This window comes from Macrotis lagotis, chromosome X, assembly GCF_037893015.1.
Source record: "Macrotis lagotis isolate mMagLag1 chromosome X, bilby.v1.9.chrom.fasta, whole genome shotgun sequence".
Taxonomy (NCBI): domain Eukaryota; kingdom Metazoa; phylum Chordata; class Mammalia; order Peramelemorphia; family Peramelidae; genus Macrotis; species Macrotis lagotis.
In genome coordinates this window covers 422,097,192-422,124,873 of record NC_133666.1, presented here as the reverse complement: position 1 = coordinate 422,124,873, position 27,682 = coordinate 422,097,192, and the positions used below count along the sequence as shown (strand labels likewise).

Below are 27,682 nucleotides of genomic sequence, written 5' to 3'. Positions count from 1 at the left end.
AAAAATAATGTATTGGATTCTTTCTAGTGAATTATGTTAATTTGAGGAAAAAGTTGGACTTGGAGTCAGGAGAACAGAATTTGAATTCCATTTTTGACATTTATTAATAAGCTAGCTCATTGTGATTCACTTAACCTCTCTGAAACACAGTTTTCTCCTCAAGAAAATGGTGATGATAACTCTCACTTCACAAAGCTGTTGTTGAGAAATGTATTCAGTAAGCTTGAAAGCTCTATTTGAAGTGAGTTGTTACAGTGTAGGTATTGTGACTATTTAGCCTTAATACTTGAGGTGTACCTATCTAGGTCCTCTTTCATGACCACAATCTCTCTATGACTTAGATGATGTTTGAGAATTATGCCGACTGAAAAATTCACAGCTCTCCAGTCAACCTGGTATTTCTCTTACCTTCGCTAGAATGGTCCTTGGACAAAACATAGTCAAGTTACCAAGTTACCAAGTCTAGCTTGAGAGAGGACCTTCCAGAACTTTTTGCTTACCAGGAATAGCCTTTTTGGAACTCAGTTAGCCTTTATAACATTGTTTGTCTTTTTTTTTTTGGACAAGTTAGGCAGATTCATTGGAAAGGGCAACTCTCAGGAAGTACCCAAACCAACTTAGAGGTCAAATGGATCATTGTACAAGTGGGACAGTGGTGGAGTCATCACATTTTTATTGTGACTATCATGTGCTAAGAGATGGGATACAAAGAAAAGCAGAACCCTAACCATAGGGAACTGAGTGGGAGGGGCAACACACACACACACACACACACACACACACACACACACACAGAAACACAAAGAAACACAATAAATTGGAGATAGCCCAAAAGAAAGACATTATGATTAAAGTTGCTTACTTTAATGATGGGGGGAGAGACTTCTAGACATAAGGGACAGCTTCTGGACATGTAATATTGTGTGTGCAAAAAAACCAGCAAGAAAGCCAGTGTCATAATATCAATGACTACTAAGAGGGAGAAAGACGAGAGTAGTCTAGAAAGGTAGGAAGGGATCTGGGTTTAAAGAGCTTTTAGATAGAACACTGGCCCTGGAGTCAGGAGTACCTGAGTTAAAATCCAGCCTCAGACACTTTCTAATTACCTAGTTGTGTGGTCTTGGGCAAGCCACTTAACCCCATTGCCTTGCAAAAAATAAATAAATAAAAACCTTAAAAAAAAAAAAGAATGAAAGAAGATGACTGGTGATGCCCCCACATGCAGTGGGAGAAATTGACCTTTAAGCAAAGTCTTTCCCAGATCTCAGTTTGTTTGATGCAACCAAGTTGAAGTTGAAGAAGTTCATTAAATATATGGTGAGAGGGATACCAGGGTTGACTACCCAAATCCCTGAAGCTGATGGCTAGGTTTTGGATGAGTTTGGTGTAAAAGTCAGTGAGAAAGCTGGGAGAGTAATTAGATGGTGAGATAAGGATATAAATGGGAAGAGGATGGCATCAAAGATTTTTCTATAACTAAAAGAAGAAATGGTCATGCATTATAGGATCTTGGTACCAGGAGAATCCTTAGAGATAATTAAAATTTCTTCATTTTTACAGAGGAGGAAATTAGATGCTCAGCTCAGGATCACAATGCTCATAAGTGGTAGAATTGATATTTGAGTCCAATTAATTATTTTCTAAATTCAGTGTTGTGAGTGGTCTGAAAATGGCATGGAATGGTAGAAGCATCCCACTTCCTGAACCTGACTATCTGAGTGGGAATAGGAATTGCTTTCAATGGAAAGTCTTGCAAGGAATAGCATCAGGAGGAAGGAAGTTAAAATGAGTTAGTTGTTCAGTGGAATTTAGAAGAAAAGTTTGAGAATTTACAGGAATTTGTTAAACATCACTTAGAGTCTAAAGGGCAGAGTAGAATGGACAAGAATGAAAGCCAAACCCAGGGTAGAATGAACTTGAGGGAGAATAGGAATGACCTCAATAGGGATGAAATTTTCAGAGATAGTAATGAATGTGCAATAGTATAATGGGAAATAGACTGGAGAAGCATTTTAAATTTGGTGCATAACCTGAATTTTCAGAACTGTATAGACTTTGTTTAATTGAGAGTGACAGGATTTTGAAAAGAAGAACTGGGTTCAACTTTTGCCTTTGGTCCATATTAGTTGTGGGATTGTAGAAACCAGTTCTCCAACAAATTTTCAGAAATTACAAATTACAGATGAATTAATGATCTGTGTTGGTGAAGTGAATTTCTACACTATAACTACTCCCTATTCCTACAATTACATGTTCAGACCTGCCCATCTCTTCCTCCTTTTTCTCTCCTTCCCCCCATTAAAACAATAGAGAAATGGATATTTAATACTACATGGGAATTATATTACCTTAATTAAGGTGGGGAAAATGCCAGTTAATTATTAAGAGCCTTTGTTAACCTTTTACTTTAAGCCTTGAAAAGATGTGGGGTATTTTATTTATTTAAGATTTAGTTTCTTAAAAACATGGTTTCATTTGCACTATTTACTTTTGTTTTTTTTTTTTTTTTTTTAGGAATCTTAGGTTATCCTCAGTCTTTAATTCCAGCAGTGTTATTGAATTCTCAAGTAGCTTTGCTCTTTTTTGTTGCCAAGACACACAAAATTTATATTATAAAAGGTAAACATTTTAAATTGAAGAAAACAGATGTGATTACTATTATCATGATTGAATTTGGAAGAAGATAATGAAAATAATAATTTCTAAAACCAATTCAGTCTTAGATCACAAACTAAATAATAACTGTTAAGTGAATTGATCACAACTCTAATGAAAAGATAGGAGGAAGGGGTTAGTGAAATCTAGTAAAATCTGCAAGTGATGGGGCAGCTAGGTGGTGCAGTGGATACAGCACAGGCCCTGGAGTCAGGCGTACCTAAGTTCAAATCTGGCCTCAGACACATAATAATTACCCAGCTGTGTGGCCTTGGTCAAGCCACTTAACACCATTTGCCTTGCAAAAAATAAAAAATAAAAAAATCTACAAGTGAATCTATTAAAATCCATTTTTCTAGAAGGAAATGTTAGTATTTTTATGGGACATTGAACTTGTATTATATATAAAGTTGTTTTATTTAAGGACCAATAAAACTCATATGGAAATTTAAGCTTCTTAAAAATCCTTGAATTCTTGTGTTTTGTTTTTTCTCTTAAGGGTAGAGATTTAATCTCATTTTAGGTGAGCAAGACTAGAGAGAACTAGGATACATATTCTTTGTGTCCTTTTAAAAGAAATATCTGAAGTTTGTGTCACTTGATCTTAAATATTATCCTGCGAAGTCAATATTGTAGGTATTATTCCTGTTATATAGATTTGGAAACTGAGGTTCAGATTCACAGGGGCTAAGTGACTTGTAACTAATAAGTGTGAAAGCTGGAAACTGAACCCAAGTCTCTTCTCCTTCATAGTTCAGTACTGTTTACATTTCACCTATGCTTCCTCATGTAGTGATTTGAGGGTGATGACTTTAAGAAGAAACCTGGCCTCCCACTGAAGATACATTTTTGTCACCTTCTCCAATACTAGCAACTCTTCTCAAACTTTCATATTAGAATTTCTTACCTCCTTCCACTTCATACCCCCAATCACACCTCAGAGAAGTCCCCATCATTCTTAATTCCCTTCTAGATATCACTCAATAACCTTTCCTTCTTTGAAGTTTAAACAATTTGATTATATCCCTTGTCTGGATCCCTCTAGCTGCCATTTTCCAACCTTCAGGTCACATTCCAACCTTCCTTAATGATTTCAGCACCTGATTAAATTCCTTACCCTTTATTCCAACCCCTGTCATTCTCCTAGTTAACTTTAATATTTACATTGATAATCCTCCAAGTTCCTCAACCCCCCCCCACCTCCAGACCCCTCCCAACTCCTATGATTTTCTATTACTTTAGCCCAGCTTCCTGCAGGGGATGTCATACTTAGACTTAGTTGCACTGAGAAATTTCCCTCTATGCTCATTCTCTTGTCCTGTCAGCTCTCCCACACTTTCTCAGACTTTGAAACTTCCCCTTCATTCTTTGGTGTGCCTTCAATACTAGTTGTCCTAGTAAATCACTAAGATTTATTCAATCCTTGTCCTGTTTTGCCTTATTACCCCCTCCCTTTCTTCTTTACTTAGCTATTTGGAGAAAGCCTAGATTATCTTCTCAGTTTGAGAGAAAGGATAAGTGTTTCTCAGTTTATTGTGGATAATTAATATCAGTTGATTTGTTAGAATGTATGATAGTTAAATTGAACAAACCTTTATCTCCTACTTGCTTTGAATTGTCCATTCTCCTGTGCCTTTAGAGAAATACAGAACTATAAAGAAATGGTTCTTATGTTCAAGATACTTACAATGATATATTGTTATGTTTTAGTCATGTCCAATTTTTCATGACCCCCCCCCCCATTTATAGCTGTCTTGGTAAAGATATTTGCCATTTCCTTCTCCAGCTCATTTTACAGATAAGGAAACTGAGGCAAATAGTTAAATGGCTTTCTCAGGATCTTACAGCTAGTATCTGAGACTGAATTAGCTAAAAATAAACATTATATCATACAGAATATAATTGCCTAAGGAGAAAATAATGAGTTGAAATTCCATAGATATGTAGGTGGGTAGTGGGCTATCTCTCATCAGTATCAGTCTGCCCAAACTGTCCCTCTTTGCTTCCATAAATATCAGCAGATAGAAAGAATACATATACAAATGGTTAAGCCAGAAGAACTGTTATTTAAATATATACATATAGCAGCATTCTCTGATTTTTTTTGTACTGTGAAATATTTCCAGTAAATCTTGTTTTTAAACTCTTACTGAGCTTATTGTGTGTGTGTGTGTGTGTGTACACTCTGTGAGTTTGAAAATATTAATTGAAAATAATTAATTGATTAATTGTGTTTAGCTTAAGCTGAGAGATGTTTTTTAAAGCTTATATTTTATCTTTTTTGTAGAGAAGCCATGAACCATTAAAATTTTCAGAGATTTTAGTTGTTTAATCAAGATCTTATCATCATCTTAAAGATGTAGAGTGATTTCAAACTCAAAATTGAGGGCTACTAAACTGAACTGACTTAGAAAACCACATATTAACATTGTCTGTGTTTTGTTAGAATTTTGTTAAATATTTCCTGTTTACTTTTATTCTGGTTCAGGATCTCTGGAATATCAAGGACCACATGTTGACTGTTTGAGACCTTTAAACTAGTACTTTCTGGGGTTGGAGGTATTGAGTCATTTAAGCCAGTATGGTTTCATTATTTTGTTTACAATATATGTTGTCAGTTTCTTGAAGGTTACCCTGGTTTAATATTAAAAACATTGTTTTTATATTAAGTTTAAGGAAGGAAAGGGGGTATTTTTTTAAAATAAAAAGTACAAGTCATATCACCTTCCAGTGTTTAGGAAATCAAGTACAGTAAGGCTGAAATTACCTCCTCTTAAAAGGAAATTTAATAACTCTGAGAGATCAAATTCTGACTTAGAAAAAACTTTTAGAAGATATAGTTGATGGAGGAACAACTCTAGGGAGTCTTTGAGCTCTCATTATAAATGGATTTTACATATTTTAAAATGACTTGTGACCATCAATTGTGGGAGAAAAAAGAACAAGTCATTGTTTTAAAGAAAGCTAGTGTCACTAGTGACAATTACAAGAACGTTTAACTTTGTTTAAATAACTTTTTAAATACCATGCCCATGGGTGGCTAGGTGGTGCCTGAGTTCTACTCTGGCCTCAGACACTTACCTAGCTGTGTGGCCTTGGGCAAGCCACTTAACCCCATTGCCTTGCAAAAAATCTACCACCCCCCATAAATACCATGCCCATTCAAATCCTTCACAATAACATCTTCTGTGAAAGAAAAAAATTATTATTTCTTTTTTTTTGTGCTCACTGCTTACTCATTCTATAAGTGCTTGACTTTCAGGGGGCACCATTGGTGGAGGGATTGTGAAAGTGATGAAGACAAAAGAAATCAAAGACATGGTTCTTTCAAATAGGGAGTTTCCAAATCTAGAGACACAGTTTAAGAAATGAACAATAAATTCTAACTACTCTAGTATAGTCTGGCTAGAACTTGCTATGTTTAATATTCTCAAAGATTGAAAGGGGAAAAAAAGGGGGAATCTGCAATCTATGTTGTCTTAGCTTTATCTGATATGATTGACAGGGAGTTTCTCCACTGATGAAGGCCAAGAAATATAATAGAAAAGACTCTAAAAGTAAAAAGTAGATAGGAGTGGAGGTGTATGTTCAGAATCTTTAGTATTGTAAACCTCTTGCTTTTAGGAACAGTGAAATATAAATTAAGAATATAGATTCACCAGGGCATTAGTAATGAAAAACATCTGACTACTTTTTTTCCCTTTGCTTTGAAAGCTAAGATATTATATGAAATGAATCATAAGAAGGGTCCACAGATTTGCAGTATATTTTGTGACCATCCTGCTAAAACATTTTTCTGTTAAGCATGAAAAATGAATCTTGTGGATGTTTATTGTTGTAAATTCAGTATGTCTTTCTGTTTATCAGAGAAATGAAAATCCTTTTTTAGGGGGGATTAAACACTTGTCTGGAGAATTCACTTGAAATGAAGTCTAGAGACCCTTTTACCCTCAGAAAAGATGGTTCTATGATCTTAGTGGTTGATGGGTAATTGACTAGGGTTTTCTTGAGAAATTGGAAGAGTGAAAAGAGGCTATTTTAATTTGGTTTGCAATGTGCATACTCATCTTTCAAATGGTTTAAACAATACATTCTTTCAAATGGTTTAATCTCTCAGTTTTTTGTGGTGACTTCTCTTGGGAGAGATCAATCTTGGTGATCAATCTCTCCTTTCTTGTTTGGTACTAAGAAATACCTGAAGTGATAAGGGCAGAAAACTGTCAGTTTACAATGGATGTACCAAATAGAGCATAGCGAAGCAATATGCCAGGTTTTTACTTTTCTTGGCATTATGTCATAAAGTTATATGATTTCTGTTTTTAGTTTTCTTTTTAATTAATTTTTAAATTAAATTAAACTTTAATTTATAGTTTTGTTATATTTCATTTCATTACATTTTAAGTTCCAAATTTCTCCTCCCTTCCTGAATTAGAGGTCAGCATTTGACACAGATTTGTGGATATATGTGTTTATGTATATTTATAAAACCATATTGTGTATGCTGGCACACTTGACACTTGCTAGCTGTATGACCTTGGGAAAGTCACTTAACCCTTTTTGCCTCACATTCAGGACCAATTCTAGTCATCCTGATTCATATCTGACCAATAGCATAGCATTCCCTCACTCAAATACAATTCATGTGTTTGGCATGTCATCACCTTCCCTGGTGTCATGGTCTTCTTTGAGAATGAGGACATATCATTTTGCATACCTCCTTTCATCAGGTTTTTTTTTTCCCTTTAGTTTGTTCAGCATTTTCCTTCACAGGTCCTTTGTAGTTGATCTGAATATTGATAATACTCAGAATAGCTTATTTCATCACAATTAAATCTCCTAACAAAATTGCTGTTACTGTATACAATGTTTTCTTAGCTCTCATTTCACTCTTCCATATTTAATGCAGGTCTTTCTGTTTTTCTAAAATCAACCTGCTCAACATTTCTTATAGCACTGCAGTATTCCCTCCCAATAATAAACTACAACTTGTTTTTCCATCCCCCAACTGATAAGCATGCCCTAAATTTCCAGTTCTTTGCTACCAGAGAGGTCCTATAAATATTTTAAAACATACAAGTTCTTTTCCTTTTTTCCCTTGATCACATTAGGAAAGACTTAATAGTGGTACTGCTGAGTTAAAGAGTATCCACGATTTTATAACTTTATAAGTTGGGCATAGTTCCAGATTGGTCAAAAAATGGTTGGATCATTTCACAGTTCTACTATCAAGGTATTATTGTCCCGGTTTTTTTTCCATATTTCCTCCAACATTTGTCATTTTTCCCTTTATCATTTTCCATTTAAAAAAAAAATTCTTTGATGTCCATTTACTTTCTCCCCCTTAAATTAACCACAAGAATAAGAAGTTAAAAATGAATGTAATTATTTTCATGGCCCAGGACCAATTGATTTTGGTGACTTCCCTATGCCAGTTTTTTTGTAAAGAAGGATTTTCCATAAAGTAATAATAATAGAGCATTTAGCATGTAAAAATTTTAGGTAATTATAAAACTCATATGTTTTCTGTAAAAGTTTTTGCTGATTTAAACTAGAAAAATATATTCTCTCTTATGGATTCTGTTTTTTTTTTCCTTCAGTCACATTCTACCTCAGACAAAGAACTTCATTTATTTAGAGAAGCAGATTGTTGAAGGGAAATCTTTTACTAAATACAATGTAGACTTAAGGCATCTTTGTATTCTTTCTTAAGATAACCTTTCTCAAGAAAGACAGCCTCACTAGCCCTTTCTCTCAAATAACAGTCTTGGCAAATTTGCTATTATATTTTAGAAACCATTTTTGATTGTTTTATTCATGGAAACAAGAGGCATTAGACAGTCTATTTCTGAGCAATGGCTTTATTATCAAATTTTATGCTTTTTTTTAACCTTTACAATCTTTCTAAATTTGTCTTGTATAGGTAACTGATAAGTCATTTTATTCTTCTTTGTTTATTTAATAATCATTAACCTCTAACAATTATTTTAGAAGTTCTTCCTGAGTCCTTGCTTTTTTTAGAGCTTTGCTTTAAAGCTTTTTAATCTAGGTAAATCTTCAGCTGGTTCCTTGAAATGTAAATATATTTGCAGAACATAATGTTTCTCTAACAGCATAATTTATGACTCTCTTATAGATTCATAATTCAATCAATAAGCACTTATTAAGTGACTACTGTGTTCTAGCTATGATGCTGATATGTTGGAGATGCAAAAAAAAAATTCCCTGACCTCAAGGAGCTTACCTTGAGGAGAAGTTCACAAGGAAGACAACATACAAACATATACACACATATGTACAGGAATAGGAATAGGAATAGGAAATAATAAACAGTGGAAATTAGAATTAAGAAGGGTGGGGAAAAGCTTCTAGTAAAAAATGGGATTTTAATTAAGATTTTAAGGAAGCCCGAAAGTCATTCCAAAAGGGGAGCATTCTAAATATGGAAGACAGCTACAGAAAATGGATGGAGCTGAGAGATGGAGTATCTTGTTTGTGGAACAGTCAGAAGGTCTGTGTCACTGGATCTAAGAGTATATGATGGGATTTAGAGGTGAGAAGCCTTAAAAAGTAGGAGGAAACTAGTTTATGAAGGGTGCCAAACAGAGCATTTTGCATTTGCTGCTGGAAGGCAATAATGTCATTGGAGTTTAGGGGATGGGAGAAGCAGTAAGTATGTGACATGACCAGACTTATGCTTTAGTAAAATCACTTTATAACTGAATAGAGGATGAATTGAAGTGGGGAGAGACTTTTGAGGCAAGTAGACTTCCAGCAGCTATAGCAGTCATTGAGGTGTGAGGTGATTAGGGCTTGCTCTGGAGTGTTGGCCATATCAGGGGAAAGAAGGGTATGTATTGTAGATATGCCCTTGCCTTTATAAAATAATACTAATAACCCACATTTAAATGGCACTCTAAGATCCACAAAGTGCTTTCTGGACAACAATCCTGTGAGTTAAGGAGGTCTAAAAATTATTATTCCCCTTTTTAAAAATGAAAGCACAATTCAGAGAATAATTGTCTTGGCCATCCATGGTTGCACAGCTAGTGAATTCAAAACTTTTGTCTCAAATTCTAGTATTCTTTCTACTATAATACAATGTCATTGTTCAGTTTTTTATCAGTGACTTGATAAAGCTAATGTATCTAATACCTATTGAGGTAACTTATGACATAGTGGGTAGACTTAATTCAAATCCTATCTGAGACCCTTACTGTCTGGGTGATCCTGTCCAATTCACTTCTTTGTTTGTCTCAGTTTTCTCATCTCTAAAATGGGGATAATAATAGCACTTGAACTAAAGAGTTGTTGTGAGGATTAAATAAGATAATATTTGTAAAAAAGCTCTTAGGACAGTGACTGGAAATTAGTAGGTAATATATAAAGTTTATTCCCTCATGCCCTGGGCAAAGCAAGAGGCTAAATGATTTTGAAAATCCTTTCCAGCTCTAAATTGTGTGCTTCTTTGACAGTGTGACAATTTAGAATCACTGCCTTTCATTCACTCTATTCAAAAATTTTACTGTGTTTTCATAGTGCTCATTTTTTGTTTAAATCTTGGAAATAACTTTTCATTGAAAAGTAGCTTAGGAGAAATATTATTTAATATAGCTAAGAGATGAGAACCACTAAATGGAAGCTGTACAGCTCTGCTTTGCAGATAAACATGCCATACATGTTGGTTTTCAGGTCAGAACAGAGACAAAGATAATAGAATATTCTTTTTAAATATTGAGTTCTTTCTTCAGTTTGGTATCAGTCAGTACTGATATTAATCAATCATTATTGCTTTGATCTAGTGAGTGAACTAACTCTAGTTCTAGCAAACTTTGGTAAATGCATCTTCTCTCATGCTTTGACATATGTCTTTCTTTTTTGAAGTAAAAAAAAATCAAACAATTTATTTTTTAATCAAACCACTAGGAAAATAGGACATAGCCTTGAAACACTGAACAGGAAGGCTATGATAATTGCATTCAGTAAAAAGTTGGTATAAAAAGGACAAGATCTTTGTCAACACAATGCCTGGTACTAACATGTTGCTCAAAGTTTTAACCAACAGTGACAACTTAATAATTGGTGCTAGCTGCCTCCTGTACTCTCTGGGGTATTAAAAAAGCTCTTGTAACTTGCTCAGACCCTTTCCTGTCCTAAGAGCGTTCTCACAACAAATTGTTTCTGTTGAAGAGGGCAAATCATCAGGTTCAGGGTCAGGAATCACCCTTTTTCTGTTTTGGGGAAAACTTTCCCTTAAACTAGTCATCTGTCATTCTATTAAGCAAAGAAGCTTAAAATTGCTCTGCAAACATAGGCTTTTCAGCTTTAACTCAAAATTGTTTCACATTAGTCTCAAAAAACACTTTAAAGTGTTACCCTTGCAGTATCTTTCAGAAGGGCAAGAAAACATAACCTCAGTAGCAGTCCTAGAGACAACAAAGTAAAGGAACCAAAAGTTCACAAGCCAGGTGGTAAGTTTCCCTTTTATCCTCTTGTTTGGTGTCCCAATTGAAAGCTGGTATGAGCACTATCTTATTCAAAAGATAGATCAGCACTCTACCCAAGCAACCCTCTCCCCACACTTCCCTCTGAATACTGAGTTCTTATATTGGGGAGAAAAGCACAACTGAGTTTCTCTTTCCCAATCACTTATAAACTCATGGCTGTTGCTTATGATCTATGGGAAATGGTTCCATCAGGTGACTATGAAGTTGACACCAAACAGTGAACTCGGGGATTTATGTCAGATGGAAGGTAGGTTGGGGAGAACTACTAATACCTAAAAACCCAAAGGATTATTCCAGCTTCTAAGAATGAACACCTCTGAACCAGCTGAAAGCCATTAAGGACTCCAACCAACAGAATAGGGATCATCTTCGCTGAAGGGATGGACTTGGGCACTTATTAGCCTCCACACTACCTCCAGTTCAAATCTAAGCACCAGTTTCTTCCATTTCTTCACCTATGGGCTAAAACACATAATGGACCCAAACAATACACAGGCAGATGCAAAATTCCCAAAATTCAATTTATTCATTCATAAATTTTCTCAGATTAAAATTTCCATCCATTTTTACATGTAGACCCATTCTCCCATCCCAGATGAACAATGAAAATGACTATTTTGTAATAGATGCTAGAGAATCCTTCATCTTCTTGGTCATAGTGGAGATGAGGTGCATGTGGTCATCAACACATTTGGTCACATAGGACTCTAGCTGCCTCTTCACCTGCTGCTCCTTGCTCCCAGCATCCATCAAGTCTTTGGCTTTGTCATTGCAGTGCATGGTACATCGAGCCAGACAGTCCTGGAATTTCTCCAGTTCACTGGTCACAAGGGCCTAGGGAGCGTGGCAGTGCTCAATGCACTGATGAACCTGCTGCATAGAGGCCTGGGTATCTTCACAGCAGCTAGTGCTGCACCGGAACATGGTACCCTGCATCTTGTGGATATTGTCCCGTTCCAGCCCCTTCACCATGGTGTCCACTGCCTCCTACACCTGCAGCTGCTGCAACTCCGCCATGGTGCCCCTGGCCCACAGCCCCGCAGCCCCGCGCCCGGCCCCGATATATGTCCTTTTGCAAGACCCTAAGTCCATCCCTCTGTGGCTTTCCATCTGTTCTGCATTTGCATCCTGGTACAAGTATTGTTTCCATGTATTAGAATATGAACATCTGTAAAGCAGGTACTCTCTTACTTTTCTGTATGTCCTTAGTACTTAGCATAATACTTTACATATAAATTACTAAATGTATTTATACATGTTGATCACCCTTTCTCATCATAGCCTAATGTTTATCCTCTTAGCATCATATTTTAGAAATTTGCCAGAAATCTATCAAAACAATTATCTTGTGGGTTTGAAATATTTACCTTCTTTCCAGTTTTTAAAACTGGTGGGTTTATCATCATCATCATCATCATTATTATATAATGTGATATAGTATGATTTCTGGTATAATAGCAATAGCAAGGTAAATATGCTGTATTTAGGTTGACTGAAGAAACTATTTCTAATTCTGTATTTATGACTGTGTGGGAGGGTAGGAGTGACAGGGATTAGTTGTCCTCAGTTGGGAAAAGAAAAAAGCAAAATCAGAAATAGTTCTTTTTTTACCATTATACTTTATTATCTTCTCATCCTTGATAATTGGAGATCCTAACATCAAACTGTCCTTAGTAACTAAAGATGCCCTTTTTCTTTAGCATTGATTGAAAGTTACAGGCTCTTACCTTTCTTGTTATATGCCATTAAAAGGCTTCACATCCATGTCTTGTATGTCTTCTTTTGAAATCTTAGTTGATCCAAGAAAGTAACATCTAGTTCAGGGAACATAAGTTTTTAAATATACCTCCCTACATTAGTAATCTGAATCACTTGCAAATGTTACCAGAATTTTGTTCTTCAAATTCACCACTTCTCCTTTCATGTCTTAGCCCAGGGGATCTTACCTCACTTATCTCTAAACTCTTTGAAATCTATTTTTGTAAAGTGGAGTGATGCACATTCATGAACCTGGGAGGAGAGGCTCAGAGTATTTGGATGCAGATCAAAAGAAGGAGAAACAAGGTGGGAGTGTTCTGGTATTGCCTATCACATTGATTGTGAATTCTAAAATGGTGTGGTCACTGCCTCCCAAAGTTCCTGTCATTTTTTCCTTTACCAACCTTTATACTTTTTGGTGCTTCTTCTACCTTATAAAAGTTTAAATTATCTTCAAGATAAGTCAGGAATTTCTCTGTTGCTTTCCTTTGTATAGAAAGAGAAATTCAGCAGATGTTCAAATAGGCAGAATCTCCCAACAAAACCTTATTCTATATGGGCATGGTTCACATATTTATGATCCCCTACTCCTGGAGAGGCTGAGGCTGAAAGTTTTCTTAATTTGTTCTGAGCAGTGGTAGTTAGGGCTAAAGCTAATTGGATGTTCATACTAAGTCTGTCAACAATAGGCTGTCAGGAGCAGAGGACTACCAGACAACCTAAGAAGGAGCGAATGAAATAAGTATTAGTTTCCAAACTGATCGGAAATAATGTTGCCAGTGGGTGGCCACTATACTTTCACCTTTGGCAAGGTATTGAGATCCAGTCTCATGAAAAACAAAAACAAAACAATCTGCCTTTTTGTTCCTTATATGGACTTTGTCCATTTGTCTCAGCTGACTTTGAACCCTATAGTAAATTACCACCTATCATTGTTTTCCCCAAATACTTCCCATCTTCCTTCTCCTTCCCTCTCAGATTAATGTGTTTCTAAACTGCTGAATATCTTTTTAATATTCTCTGTATGAGAATGTACATTTACATAGCCTTTGAATCTTAAAAATCAAGTTCTTAATTATTTATGTGAATTTAAAGGATTCAATTAATTTTTTTAGGATATTTTCACTTTGATCAAGCAATATTACAAAGAGATAGCAAATTTTGTGGTTGGTAGGATAACTTCATCCTGATCATAATACTATATTATGGCTTTCGTATTTTTATATTTCTAGTCCTTGCAAGTAAAAAGTTATTTTAATAGATTAAGTAGATAAAAGAAGTGAGAGAAATAGAATGATAATATATTTTTTAAAAGCTTGCCAGGAAAATCTAAGTACAAAGTAAATGCAGGATTCTGATTTTTGGATTATCTTAAAAGGCCAACATAACTTAAAATACCGTGAACAATTTTTCAAGAAAGCATTTTTGCCTAAGTTTATTAAATCACATTTATTGATTTAAATACCTGTGTAGTCTTCAGCAATTATCTCAGCAGGCAAATTATCCCAGCTTGGAATTTATGTTTCTATTTTAATCAAGTATTATTAGTTTGGACTTTATGGTCCTCTCATCTCAGGCCAAGTTTGGTGAAGAAAGAGTAGGTTGTTTTGAAAGTTTTAAATGCAAGAGTGGAAAGTATCAATTCTAGTTCATATTTAAATAGAACAATTCCAAATTCCTGTTCTGAAGTATTGTATAATCTAGATTAAGATTTGTAACCCTATTTTATTAATAACATTTAAGATTTTGTTTACGACTCATAGACACAAAAACAATTGAGGAAAATGTTGGAGAAATTGTCACCAAAAGTAATGAACTGGTTCTTAGCCATCATCTTCTAAAGTCCCAACGGTTTTCTTAAAGCATTTTACCATTGACTATTCTTATAACAATGTAAAATACATTGCAAATCCCCTATGACAAATATCCATTTTAGTCAGAACATTTTTCTTCCACTGCCTGCCACCTCCTACTTCCAAGTAAACAAAGATGCAGTTATCTCGATTTATGGTATTAGGGTTTAAAACAGATGCTTGAGTAGAAGATTGTTCATTTTACCATTTATAGTATTTTTGCTTTTTATTGCCAGATGTCCAGATGACATTTATGTTCAGCTTTTATCCAAGAGCTTTACACTCTTTCCTCCCCCAATTCCCCCCACCAGTGGTACAGTAGGTACTAAGAATCTGGGGGGAGTCTGAGCTTTGGGTTTTTTTTTTTTTACTAATTTTTGTTACTGAACTAGAACAATCCTAACAAATTTAAGCCTCCTAGATAGAATATTTCACATTGCCCCTCCAGTTCTTTCCCTTTATTCCTATGTAACCTTTGGCAAGTAAACAAACCTCTCTGGGTCTTTCAGGTTTTAAATTAAGGGTTTTTACCAGATGAGCTCTTGAATTCTTTGCATCTTTAAATCTGTTATCCAGTGATCTCCTTTTGGGGATATTTTGCACATGTGGAATTGAAAGAAGACCTTGAAAGAGCTAGGTAAATTGAAGTGACTATTATGAAATGTTTTTTCTTCACACTTTGGAACATACACAAAAAAGTTTTTGAATTATGTCATAGGAATTTATTTTACATTTGTCCTGATTCCTTATCCTATTATCCAATTATAACCCAGCATGATGCATTGATACTGCTGTCTGTGGTATTTATATTCTATCAGAGTTTGTTCAGTAGTTGATTTCAGCAACCCTGAAGAGACCATAGACAGAAAGTGAAGAAGATAAGTATTTGAAACCCTCCAAAGAGATTTTTCTGAAGGCAGTGGAAGATAACCCATTTAGTGAAGTTTAGTATTTGGCTGCTATTTCAGTATTTCCTTGTAAAGCAACACAATATGTTCTTGCCCTACCCTCATTATATTAGGAAAGGTTTTCAGTCTTACAAATTTCAAACAAAAGCTGGTTTGTTTTTTATTAAGGATTTTGCTTTTTAATTATTAAGGTAAAAGTTGAACTAGATGACTTTACAAGTTTCCTTACAGTTCTTTAAGAATCTATGAATTTTTGCCTATAGAACAAAACATCTCCCAATGAACACTGTTAGCTTGTTAGTAATTTTTCCTGAACTCCCTTTATATTGGTTATTATTTAGGTGTGTGTCTATATATGCATGTATATATATATATATATATATATGTATATACATGTATGTATGTATGTATTTGGTAGTTTATTGATGTTTATAAAATTAGGAAGTTAGACAAGGTCTTTTCATTGTCTGTACCACTGGTTATAAAAGTTGATCTCTTAAGATCCTTTAATATTTTGTGGAATCTATAATGGATTCACATAGGACATGGAAACTAATTAGTTTGTGTTTTTCACTATTTTGTTGTTAGATATTAAATTGATTTTTTAAAATGAAATTCATGCATTTAATGATGATCATAGTCCAAAACATACTCCTTTTTTCCATTAGATTCCACATGAAGTTTAACTCAGGATGACATCATACCTCAACTTAAATTAGTTCTTCCTAGGAGGGCCTCAGCTACCCCTGAGAAAAGTGGTGGTCAGGTGTTATTGCTGATGGAGAGGTTTTCTTGTCATTGCTACTGCTTCTTTGGCAGGGCTGATTCTGTAACTAGATGTTGGTTCTTCAATCTTTCCTTCTTAGGAAGTCATAGTCTTTCAATAGATTCGCTTTACATGGTAGTCCTGCATTGGTAGTATTTTATATATTCAAAAATTGAGAAGTGATCCATCAGTTTCCCAGACTGTTAAAGGAATTTGTCACATAAAAAAATGGCAACAAGCTTGTCATATCACAATCACCATTTGCCTGAGTTCACCAAACTAAGTGCCCTAGAGACATGTCAAATTCAGCACTTCCAAAACTAAAGTCATTTATCTTTTTCTCTAAATTCTTCCTTCTTCTATTCTTCCCCATTTTTGTCATAGGAATTATCACACTTCTAGTTTTTGCCACTAAAGTGCAAACTATATGGGGCAGCTTGAATTTTTTCCACAACTTTCAATAAAATTGGCTAGATTTATGTCTCCACGTTTTTTTCTTTATTTGTTTTACCTTTTTGGTTTTAGGTTTGGAAAAAATATTTAGGGATCGAAAATTCTGCTTTACTTTTACTCATCTATATTTGTCTGTTTTTTTTTTTTTAGGTTTTTGCAAGGCAAATGGGGTTAAGTGGCTTGCCCAAGGCCACACAGCTAGGTAATTATTAAGTGTCTGAGACTGAATTTGAACTCAAGTCCTCCTGATCCAGGGCTGGTGCTCTAACCACTGTACCACCTAGCTACCCCTAAGTCATAACTCTTAATGAATGAGTCAAGGACCTCACTATTTAGTATTTACTCATTAAAAATAAAACTCCTTGTTGGTGTAGTTCTCCATTAAAATGTCAGAAGAATAATGGACTTCTGCAGTATAGTTGTCAAAGCTGCTTAATAACTCGTCTTTCATTACTATCATTCTTTAACAACCATGTATTTATCCTGCATATAAACACATATGCCTTGAGTTCTATAGATACATGTCTCCCCAGATAGAATATAAGATTCTTGAGAGTAGGTATTGTTTTAGTTTTTGTATTTATATCCCCAATGCCTAACATAATATCAGCATACATAGTAGGCATTTAATAAATGTTTGTTGATTGATGGGTTTAACCTGTCAGTAAGCAGTAGTCTTGGAGTTTCTAATAATATAATGATGTGTTTCTTACTAATCACATTTTAATATAAGTATGGTTTCCATAATATATAATTTTTATCAAATATAAGCAAATATGTGTTTAGACAAATGAGAAGCAACAGGATGTAATGGGTAGAAAGCCAGCATTGAAATCAGGAAGCCCTGGCTTCAAGTATTGTTAATGCCATTTTCTCTTTGTGATTTCTTTTACCAATGAAATCATATGGTTAGTCCCCCCCCCAACAAAAAATATTGTAAGCTATTTAGATACTAGGAAAAATGAAAATATCTTGGAATCTGTATAATTATATGTAATGAGAAAATATACTTGAAGTTATAAATGCTGAGGTTTTTATATTTATCAGATATCTTTAAAACATTAGTCCTGTCAAATTAGTTCCATTGATAATATGTTTGAAATGTTTATTCCAGTTTCAATGACATTATTAATGCCTGCCAGATCTAAGAGCTAGCATTGAATTCAGTGCTTTCAGATTTATAAGGTACTTTACAGGGAGTCAGAGCCAAGCAATTGGCACCTCTGACTACCCAGGTTTGGGTCACACATCCAAGGTGGACTGCAAGGGACCTTGAACTGAGGGGCAGTGCTCCAGAGTGAGGAGGAATTGTGGGTTCTAGGCTATATACTGAGCAAAGAGGAAGTTCAGAATCAAGCAGTGTGACTTGATGATTCTCGGTTCAGCTTGGGGCCTTATCAGAGACCTGGAGCAATAACCAGGACAAGAATCCTAAACTGAAGGGAAGCCTAGAATTTGTCACTTTGAACCAGTGATATTTTCCACTGGACTGATAAGTGACTGAGTTCAGTAGATGTCTATTGAAATACATATGCCTATTGTTCAGTTTAAACCCAGGAAATTTTTGAGATCAGGAGGACAGAAGTCAGACTTGATTCTGGATCAGTCCACTTTGGAAGCTCTGAAAGTCTGTATGTTTCCAACCTAAGTTGTCCTTGAGATCTTGGAATTTCAAAATATTGAGTATTCCAAGAAAGCAGTAAAGAGACTAACCCTAAATCTTCCTTCCAAAAGTGTTCAGAACCTAACCTTTATATCAAGAACAAAATTATGAAGTAGGCTGGATGAACGATCAAACAAAAAAAGAATCCTATCATAAAAAGTTATTATGGTGATAAGGTACTCAAGACATAAATCTACAATCAAAGAATGATTCCAAAATATCTAGAAGCAAAACCTCAAAAGAAAAACACAACTGGGGCACAAATTAAACTAAAATTTTCAGAAGTGATGAAGCAAGAGTTAAAAAAATTAAAACTGTTTTTATGAATAAAATAAATGGGTAAAGAAATGAAAGCTATAGAAGAAACAATTGGGGGGAAGAAAAACAACTAGCCACCAGAGGGTCAAACTTTTTCTCAAACAACAAACTCCCTGAAAATTATAATATGCAAATAGCAAATAGAAACTAATGATTACTTGGGCAGACTTTCTCTGTGTCTTTCTGTGTCTCTGTCTCTCTGCATATATGTGTGTGTGTGTGTGTATGTGTGTATGTTGTGTACATATATATATATATATATACACACATACATATCTATCTATCTCTCTCTCTCTCTCTCTCTCCATATATGTATATATATATATATATATGGAGAGAGAGAGAGAGAGAGAGAGAGAGAGAGAGAGAGAGAGAGAGAGAGAAGGGAAAAAATTAAGATATTTCTTTGCAGAAATGAGTTACCTGGGAAACAAATTGAGAAGAAAAAAATTAAGAATTCATGAAAGCCATGACCAAAAAAAAAAAAAGAGCCTAGATGTAGTTTGAGGAATTATAAAACTTACCCAACGTCTCCTAGAACCAAAGTGCAAAGTGGGAATATAAAAAAATCTGGCATTCACTCCAAGAAAGAACCTCTCCTGAATGAAAACTCCCAGGAACTTATAGTCAAAATCCAGAGATTCCAGATAAAAAAAAAAAAAAACAAACAAAAAAGCCCCCAAAACTAGAAAGATCCAAGTACTGAGGACCAACCCAGTCAGGATCATAAACAGTTTAGCCGCCCCTACTATAAAGTAGCTGAGAGCTTGGAATATAATTTGCCAGAAGGTAAAAGATATAGAATTACAGTCAAGAATAACTTACTCAACAATGCTAAATGTAATCAAACTGATGGAAAAATGAATCTTTAATGAAATAAGGAACTTCTGTGGATTCTTGATGAAAAGACCAGAGAACTTTTGAAGTTTTGAAAAACTTTTTGAACTCGGGAGTCAGGAGAAACATTAAAAAAGTGAGCAAATAATCATAAGGAACTAAACAAGACAATTTACATTTCAATGCAGGGAAATGATGCGTATGTTCCCCTGACTCTTATTATCAGGGTCATGGAGTTTGATGAGACAGAAGCACTAGACTAGACTGACGTGTTATAATCTTAAAAGAATAATGGTAAGGGAAAGGACAAGGAATACTCTGGGAGAAATAAAAAGGGAGAAGAAGGTTAAAGGAAATTATATCTTATAATTATGTTGTACATGTTAAAGTCTATTTCAACAAGAAGAAAGAAGTTAGGAGGGGAAAAGTATTGCCATTTGAATCTCATTAATCTGAATTGGTCAAAGGCAGAAAGAACACACATGCATGAAATTGAGTACAGAAATACTTCAACAGGGAAATAGGAGGAAAAGGGAAGAAGGAAGAAAGGGAAATTAGAGCAAAAGTGAATTAAGTGAAGGATTAGTTCCAAAAAAAATTTTAATTAAGGATGTATAAAAATATTTAATTTTTATTTTTTGAAACTAAATAAATAGAAACTGAAGAAATGCTTATCATTTGGCTAAACAATAGCTGAATAAATCTGGTATCTGATAGTGATGGAAAACTTGTGCTCCAAGAAATGATGAAGGCAAGAGTTTCAAAGAAAGCTTGAAATCACTCCTATGAACTGATGTAAAGTGAAGTGAGCAGAACAAGGAGAAAGATTTATGAATGACAACCAATATTATAAAAGTAACTTTGAAATATTTAGGAACTTTGGTGTGATAACAAAGGAAAATTGATGAAACTTGCTAGCGCATCTTCTGGTAAAAAGGCAACAAAACCTTTAATTGACCTGGATGGTGCAGACATTGTTTTCTTTGACTATTCCTGTTGTAAGGAGGCGGGGTGGGGTTGGGTTTTTTTTTTTTTCATTTCTTTTACCATCTACTTGAGGTCCAATGCTTCAGAAGTAACTAGGTGGCTGAATGGATCACATAGTCATAAAGACCTCACTATTTGTATGACCCTGCGCAAGTCATTTAATCTCTATCTGCCTTAGTTTCCTCAACTGTAATATGAAGATAGTAATAAATAACACCCATTTCACAGGATTTTTTTTTTAAGGCTCAAATGATCTTTACATCCTTACACTGTTAGCACAGTGTCTGACATATAGTATATATTTAATAAATGACTGCTCCTTCCCCTTTTCATTAGGGGAGGAAAAATGAAGGAGAAAATTTGGATTTTTTTGCAGATAAAAAAAACTTATTTAAGCAAAAAAAAAATATGCAGAGAGCAAAAATAAGGCTGTCAAGAACCACAGAAAAGCAGGGCAACTTTGAAATATACAACTATTACATGTTAAATGTACCATATATTTTCTTTCTTTTTTTTTTTTTTTTTAGTTTTTTTTTTTTTTTTGCAAGGCAATGGGGTTAAGTGGCTTGCCTAAGGCCACACAGCTAAGTAATTATTAAGTGTCTGTGGCCGGATTTGAATTCAGGTACTCCTGACTCCAGAACCGGTGCTCTATCCACTGTGCCACCTAGCTGCCCCTTGTACCATACATTTTAAAACAAAATCTAGCTTTATAATAGACATTTAAAAATCTCATGTACAATCAATTCCATTTCTGTTCTGTGAATAAAGAAATCTTCATTTTATTTGGTATTAAATTCAGAATAAAATTTAAAAACAAAAAAAATGCTTTACAAATGTAATCTCAATTCATTCTCACAGCAACACTGTAAGGTAAATTCTTTTTTATTCCAATGTAAAAATGAAGAAATTGAAGTGGTCAGATGTTCTTACTTGCTCTATGCTAGTTAAGTGTAGAGGCTAGATTTAAACTCTTGTCTTCTTTTCAAGATTTTCTATCCACTGAAACTACCTACCTACCTCAAAAGTAATATTTGAATTTCCCATAATTAAGTTTATAATGTGCCAAAAAGAATGATTTAGTCATTTTTATGTACTTTTTGTAATTGAGCATAATTTTGCTTAATCTGGCAAGCTATTGTCTTTTATAGTAGATGTCTAAATCAAATATTGATTTATAAATATGTTAACTGTCCTTTATTGTTTTAGATATTAGCTTCTAGGCAGTCTTTAGTTTTAACATAAATTTATCAAGTTTACCTATATCCATATGTTACATAATTAGTAATTTTAAGAGATTTCCACTAAAACTGTGGTTTTATCTATAGTATAATGCTATTAACCAAGGATTAGAGAAATTAAATGAAAATGAGAGTTAGGGTAAGTCATAGAAAAAATCCATGTGGCCTATTTTTGTTTGTTTAAAACAGAGGATTTGTAGGTGTTATAATATTTTTCAGAGTGATTACTTGTATTTATGCATTTTCTAAGGAAAACTGCAAGTCATATTGGGCCTTGAGAATAAGTATAAATTATATAAAAATCAGGCTTTAGGTTTTAAATGTTTACCATTTTTTCCTTATGTTTGCTTTTAGTTTATGGTTTCTTCTTGAGATCAAACAAATATACATATCAAGCCTGGACATTTCTAAATTATTGCACCAGGAATAAATTCACAGAGTTCAGGTAGCACTGTACAGTATCCAATCGGCAAGTGTTTTAGTGATGTCCTAGTGTGACCTTTGATTTGCACACTCTCTTTTTTGACTAATTAGCTTTCAGTATTGATCTAAACTGAGCTTAGAGCAGCAAAACACTTTTTAAGCAAGAGGTTAGTTTTTTTTAAATATGGAATCATTGTGTCTGGTTTAGTAGTTCTTTAACCCCTCTCAAGAATTTGGATTTCTTCTTTTAAAAGTATTGTACAATGAATTCTTGTAATTATTAAAATCATTAAACTCTTCATTAAGGATAAGGAGTTACTTATCTAAGTTATTTTAAAATCTAACTGTATTTTTCTTTAACAAAAAAATCTACCTGCCTCTTTTGCAGACCTTCGTCAAGACCTGTTCTTTGAAATTATGTTATGATTTATAAGATGCTTACTAACATGCATTTTTATACTTTGGGAAAATATTTAAGTCAGTGAACATCTATTAAAGGTCTATAGTCTTGCAAGATACTGTGCTACACTGTGAAGTTAGAGAGACACTAATAGGGCTGGCTAGGTGGCAACAGTGCATAGAGCACCTACCCTGGAGTCAGGAGTACCTGAGTTCAAATCCAACCTCAGACACTTACTAATTACCTAGCTGTGTGGCCTTGGGCAAGCCACTTAACCCCATTTGCCTTACAAAATCCTAAAAAAAAAAAGACACTAATCCTCATCAGAATTATAATAATAATGAGTTAGCTAGCATTTATATAGCACCTTCCAGCACTATTCTAAACACTTTAGAATTATTTCATTTGATTATCACAACAACACAAAAAAGGTAGGTGCTGTTATTATCTCCATGAGGAAACTGAGGGAAACAGGTTAACTGACTTGCTTATGGTCACACAGTTGGTAAATGTCTGAAACTAAATTTGAACTTAGGTCTTCCTGATTTCAGTCTTGAATTCTCTGTCTACTGTGCCACCTAACTGCCTTTAAATTAGACCTTGCCCTCAAGATGATTACATTCTTTTGGGAGAATGCAGTAAATACAAAGACAAGTAAATTTAGAATCATTTAAGAAGGAGAGAGCAGTAATAACTCAAGGAAACACTTAAGAGTTGACTTCTGAATTGAGTATTGAATTAAGCTAAGAATTTTTGTATTTTTTGGTAGACATTTTTTACTTTGTCAGATACACTTTTCTTAATAAACTTTTTCTAGATTTCTCCCTGTATCTTTCCTCCTACTCCAAACAATCCTTTAAATCTGCAGGTTAATAATAAAAATAGACATATAGGTCTTTATAGTTTATAGTACTTGACATAGATTTTCCCCTCTTGTTTCCCATTTGTTTATCCCTCATTCTCTTCTCCTTTGCTCCAGTCTCTGAGGAGCACATTTTTTTCTTATCGAGGTTAGCCCCTGAACTTGTGCCCTTGATACATTACTTACTGTCTCCTCTGGGAGCTTACCCTTTGAATCATCCCCTCTCTTTCTAATCTTTCATCTTTCTTATCTTTCACTGGCTTCTTTCTTGCTCTTTATAAACATATTCGGGTCCCCCCATTCTTCAAAACCTTTGCTTGATCAGCCAGTTCCTCAAACTATCAACTTGAATTCTCTCTTTCACTTAGTGTCTGTACTTTCCCATATCTACTTGCTTTTTAACCCCATGTAGTTTTGTCTCAACCACGTATGCCTCCAACTAATATGTTAGCCAGAACTCTGGAGGCTCTGGAAGATGGGAGCTGAATCTTGCCTTAACTGTGTAGGCTTAGGCAAGTCAATTAAACACTTTGAACCTTTGTTTTTTCAACTGTAAAATGAGATAGTTGATCTAAATCTCTAAAGTGTCTTTTGGTTATAAATATAAGAACTCATATTTGCCAAATCCACTGTCCTCATCCTTATCCTTCTTGACTATTTCAATCATGAACAGCCCCTCTTCCTGGATGCTCCTCCCTTGATCCTAGGTTTTTGTGTCAATACTCTCTCCTGGTTCTCCTGCATTTTAATTCCTTCTTAGTTTCCTTTGCTGTATTCAGGGATTTGTCCTAGACTCTCTTTTTTATGTTTTTGCCTGCTTCGGCTCCCTCAACTGAATTATCTTGAAGCAGATGATTTTCAATCCACTCATCTAGTACATATCACAGCTACTAATCACACATGTCCAGCTACATGGTCCATAGGCATCCCAAATTCAGCATTTTCAAAAATAACTCATTTTCTGACATCTGAAAATTATCCATATCCCCAACTTCCCTGTTTCTGCCACTGATACTACCATCCTTTTAGACACTCTGGATTGCAGAGTCAATCTCCCTTATCTCTTTTATCTAATGATTTGCTTAGTCTTATTAATTACTGAATTTTATCAATTCCGCCTCAGTCTTCTCTCTTATATGGCCACCACCCTCGTTCAGGCTCCCATTACTTCCTAAATTAATGAATTAGTCTTTTAGTTTTGAATCTCTCCCCATGTTTATTTTTTCCTCCTTACAGTTGCCAAATTGATATTCTTCGAAGCACAAATTTGATCACATCATTCCCCTCCCTAGAAACTTCAGTGACTCATACTTACCTCCAGGAAAAAAATACAGGCTGCCTATAGTCTGCCAGTTAAACATTTATGAAGATCCAAAAGACAGTCCATATCCTCAAGGGACTTAAAATTTAATAGGAGACCACTATATATGTATATGTATATGTATATATATATATATATATATATACACAAAAAAAAAAGTATATACAGGATAAATAGCAAAAAATTTAAGAAAGGGGAGGCACACTAGGGTTCAGAGATTAGGAAAGCCTTCTTTTAAAAGATGTGATTTTAGTCAAAACTTAAAGGAAGCCAGGGAATACAGCAGGTGGGCATGAGGTGGAAGAACATTCTGGACATGAGGAACAGCCAAAGAAAATACCCAGAGTCAAGAGTATCTTGTTCATGGAACAGCAAGGAGATTAATGTCCCTGAATCAAAGAAAAGGTGATGAGGAATAAGGTGTATAAAGATTGGAAAGGTAGGAGGGGGATTAGATTATAAAAGGCTTTGATGCCAAACAGAGGATTTTGTATTTGATCCTGAAGGGAACAGAAAGCCACTAGAGTTTATTGAGGAGGAAGGGGCTGTGATTGAGTCTTCACTGTAGTTTCTGAATGGAGGATGGATTGGAGTGATGAAAGACTCGAGACAAGCAGACTCTCTGATTAACTATTAGGATCTCCGCTAGGATGGTGGAGGAGGAAAGGAGGCATTCAAGAAAGGTTGTAAAGGTGAAATCAACAGACCTTGACCATAGATGAGATGGAAAAGTGAGAGAGGAAGAGGAGAGGAGAGAGAGATAGCCCTTTAAAATATGACTCCAGCCTATCTTTCTAGACTTTCATTCTCCCCTTCACATACTCTACATTTCAGTAAAACTAGGCATCTTGATATTCCCCAAATACATTCGATATCCCATTTCTATGACTTAACAGTGGCCCTCCCCCATGCCTGTAATTCACTCTTTCCTATCTCAACCTCTTGGAATCCCTGGCTTCCCTCAAGACTCAGCTAGAGGGCTACCTCTTACATCAGCCCTTTCTATATGCAATCCTCCCTTTTATCTCTTATCATTCCTAAATTTCTGTGTGTGTGTGTGTGTGTGTGTGTGTGTGTGTGTGTGTGTGTGTATTTACAAGTCACTTAACCACTCATTTTATAAGATGTGGATAACAACAAAGCTTTTATATCACTCTTGGGAGAATCATCTGAGGTGGTATAGAAAGGCACTTTGCAAACCTTATGTGCTATATAAATTTCAGCCTATTAATTGTCATTATTATAAATATAAAAAATTATGAATTCATTTTTATTAAGTCACATTTATTTCTTGCTATTTTCTTATTTCCTTGTCTCTCTCCTATTCTTTCTTTTGTGATCATAGATCTGAAATGGGAAGAACATCAGGTAGTTCATCCCCCCCTTTTTTTTAATAGATGAAGAAATAGAACAAGAGAAGTTTAATGGATGACTGAAATCTCACACAGGAATTATAGTCCCATATGTGGGTCAGCTCTGGTAACAACATGAGAAAGCAATTTAGCAAAACCTGCCAAAACATCAGTTGTTTCTTGTGTTATATAAAATATTTCACAACCATAGTCTTTTACCTTTGTAATGAAGAAAGGAAGGGTTCATTTTCTCAACCTTTCAGGTACCAAATTTGGTCATTAAAATTACACAGGATGGGGCAGGTAACCTGTAAGAAAAAGGAAATAAAAATGAATTAAATACATACTTAATGTATTTTATTAGATGGTTTGAAATAATATTGCATTTAATCTTGATAATAACACTGTGATATGTATTTTTATTATTGTTATTTGACTGTTGAGAAAACTGAAGCAAATATATGTTAAGTGACTTGCCTATTCAGAGTCAAGGAGTATGGGAGAGCAGATTTGAATTCGGGCCTTCTTTATTCCAGATCTGGCTCTCAATTTGTTGTATTACCATCTGCCTCTCTCAACCTTTCAGTATTTAGTTTCAATTGACTGTTCTTTTTCTTTACAATGATATTTAGTGCATTTTTTTTGCTTGTTCTGTCCATTTCATTTTGCATCTGTTCATTTTATTTTTTAAAGTTCTGCATGGATTTTAATGACTTAATCACGTACTTGTTTTTCTTTAGAGTGAATACCTCTTTAGAGGGCACAGACTTGCATCTTTGGCTTTTTTAATCTCAGTACCTGGAAAAAAGATTTGTTCATCTGGTTTTCTAGAATGAAATTTCATTTCATCTTTATGGCATGTGTGACTAAGAATAAGGGCTGTATCTATGATTGCATTGATTTAGGGAATTCCCAAGTGAAGACATTCTTTATACAATTGAAGGTCTCAAAAGAGTTGTCCAAAGGATATGGAAGTTAAGTGCCCAGGGTCATGGTCCCATAAGCAGTATGTGTCAGATGCAGGATCTGAATTCATTTCTTCCTGATTTCAAGACCAGTTTCCTAATAATTATGACACAGGGTATTAACATATGTATCATTATTTTATACACAAGGAAAGGGAGGGTTTGGAGGATCTGAGAGATTTGCACATTATATCATATCTGAAATTCCAATTTATTTCTTCTTGACTCCAAGTCAGTACATTAGCCCTTGTAATCTGCCTGTCTGTTTCTTTGACAAAGACACCTTTCTTTTCAGAAGTATCTGGTAGCTTAGTGGAGAGAGTAATGGGTCTAAGAGTCAGGAAGATCTGGGTTCAAATACAGCCTCAGGTACTTCAAATTTATATGATCCTGGGAAAGTTACTTAACCTCTGATT

General features: G+C 34.7%; 1 protein-coding gene and 1 pseudogene across 1 annotated transcript in view; one reads left to right on the top strand and one right to left on the bottom strand.

Moving 5' to 3' along the window:
• The window catches only part of LOC141499209 (uncharacterized), a 210,266-nt gene that overhangs the window by 25,802 nt on the left and 156,782 nt on the right, over window positions 1-27,682 (top strand). The window lies entirely within an intron of this gene.
• LOC141503388 (protein FAM136A pseudogene) lies at window positions 11,707-12,176 on the bottom strand (annotated as a pseudogene).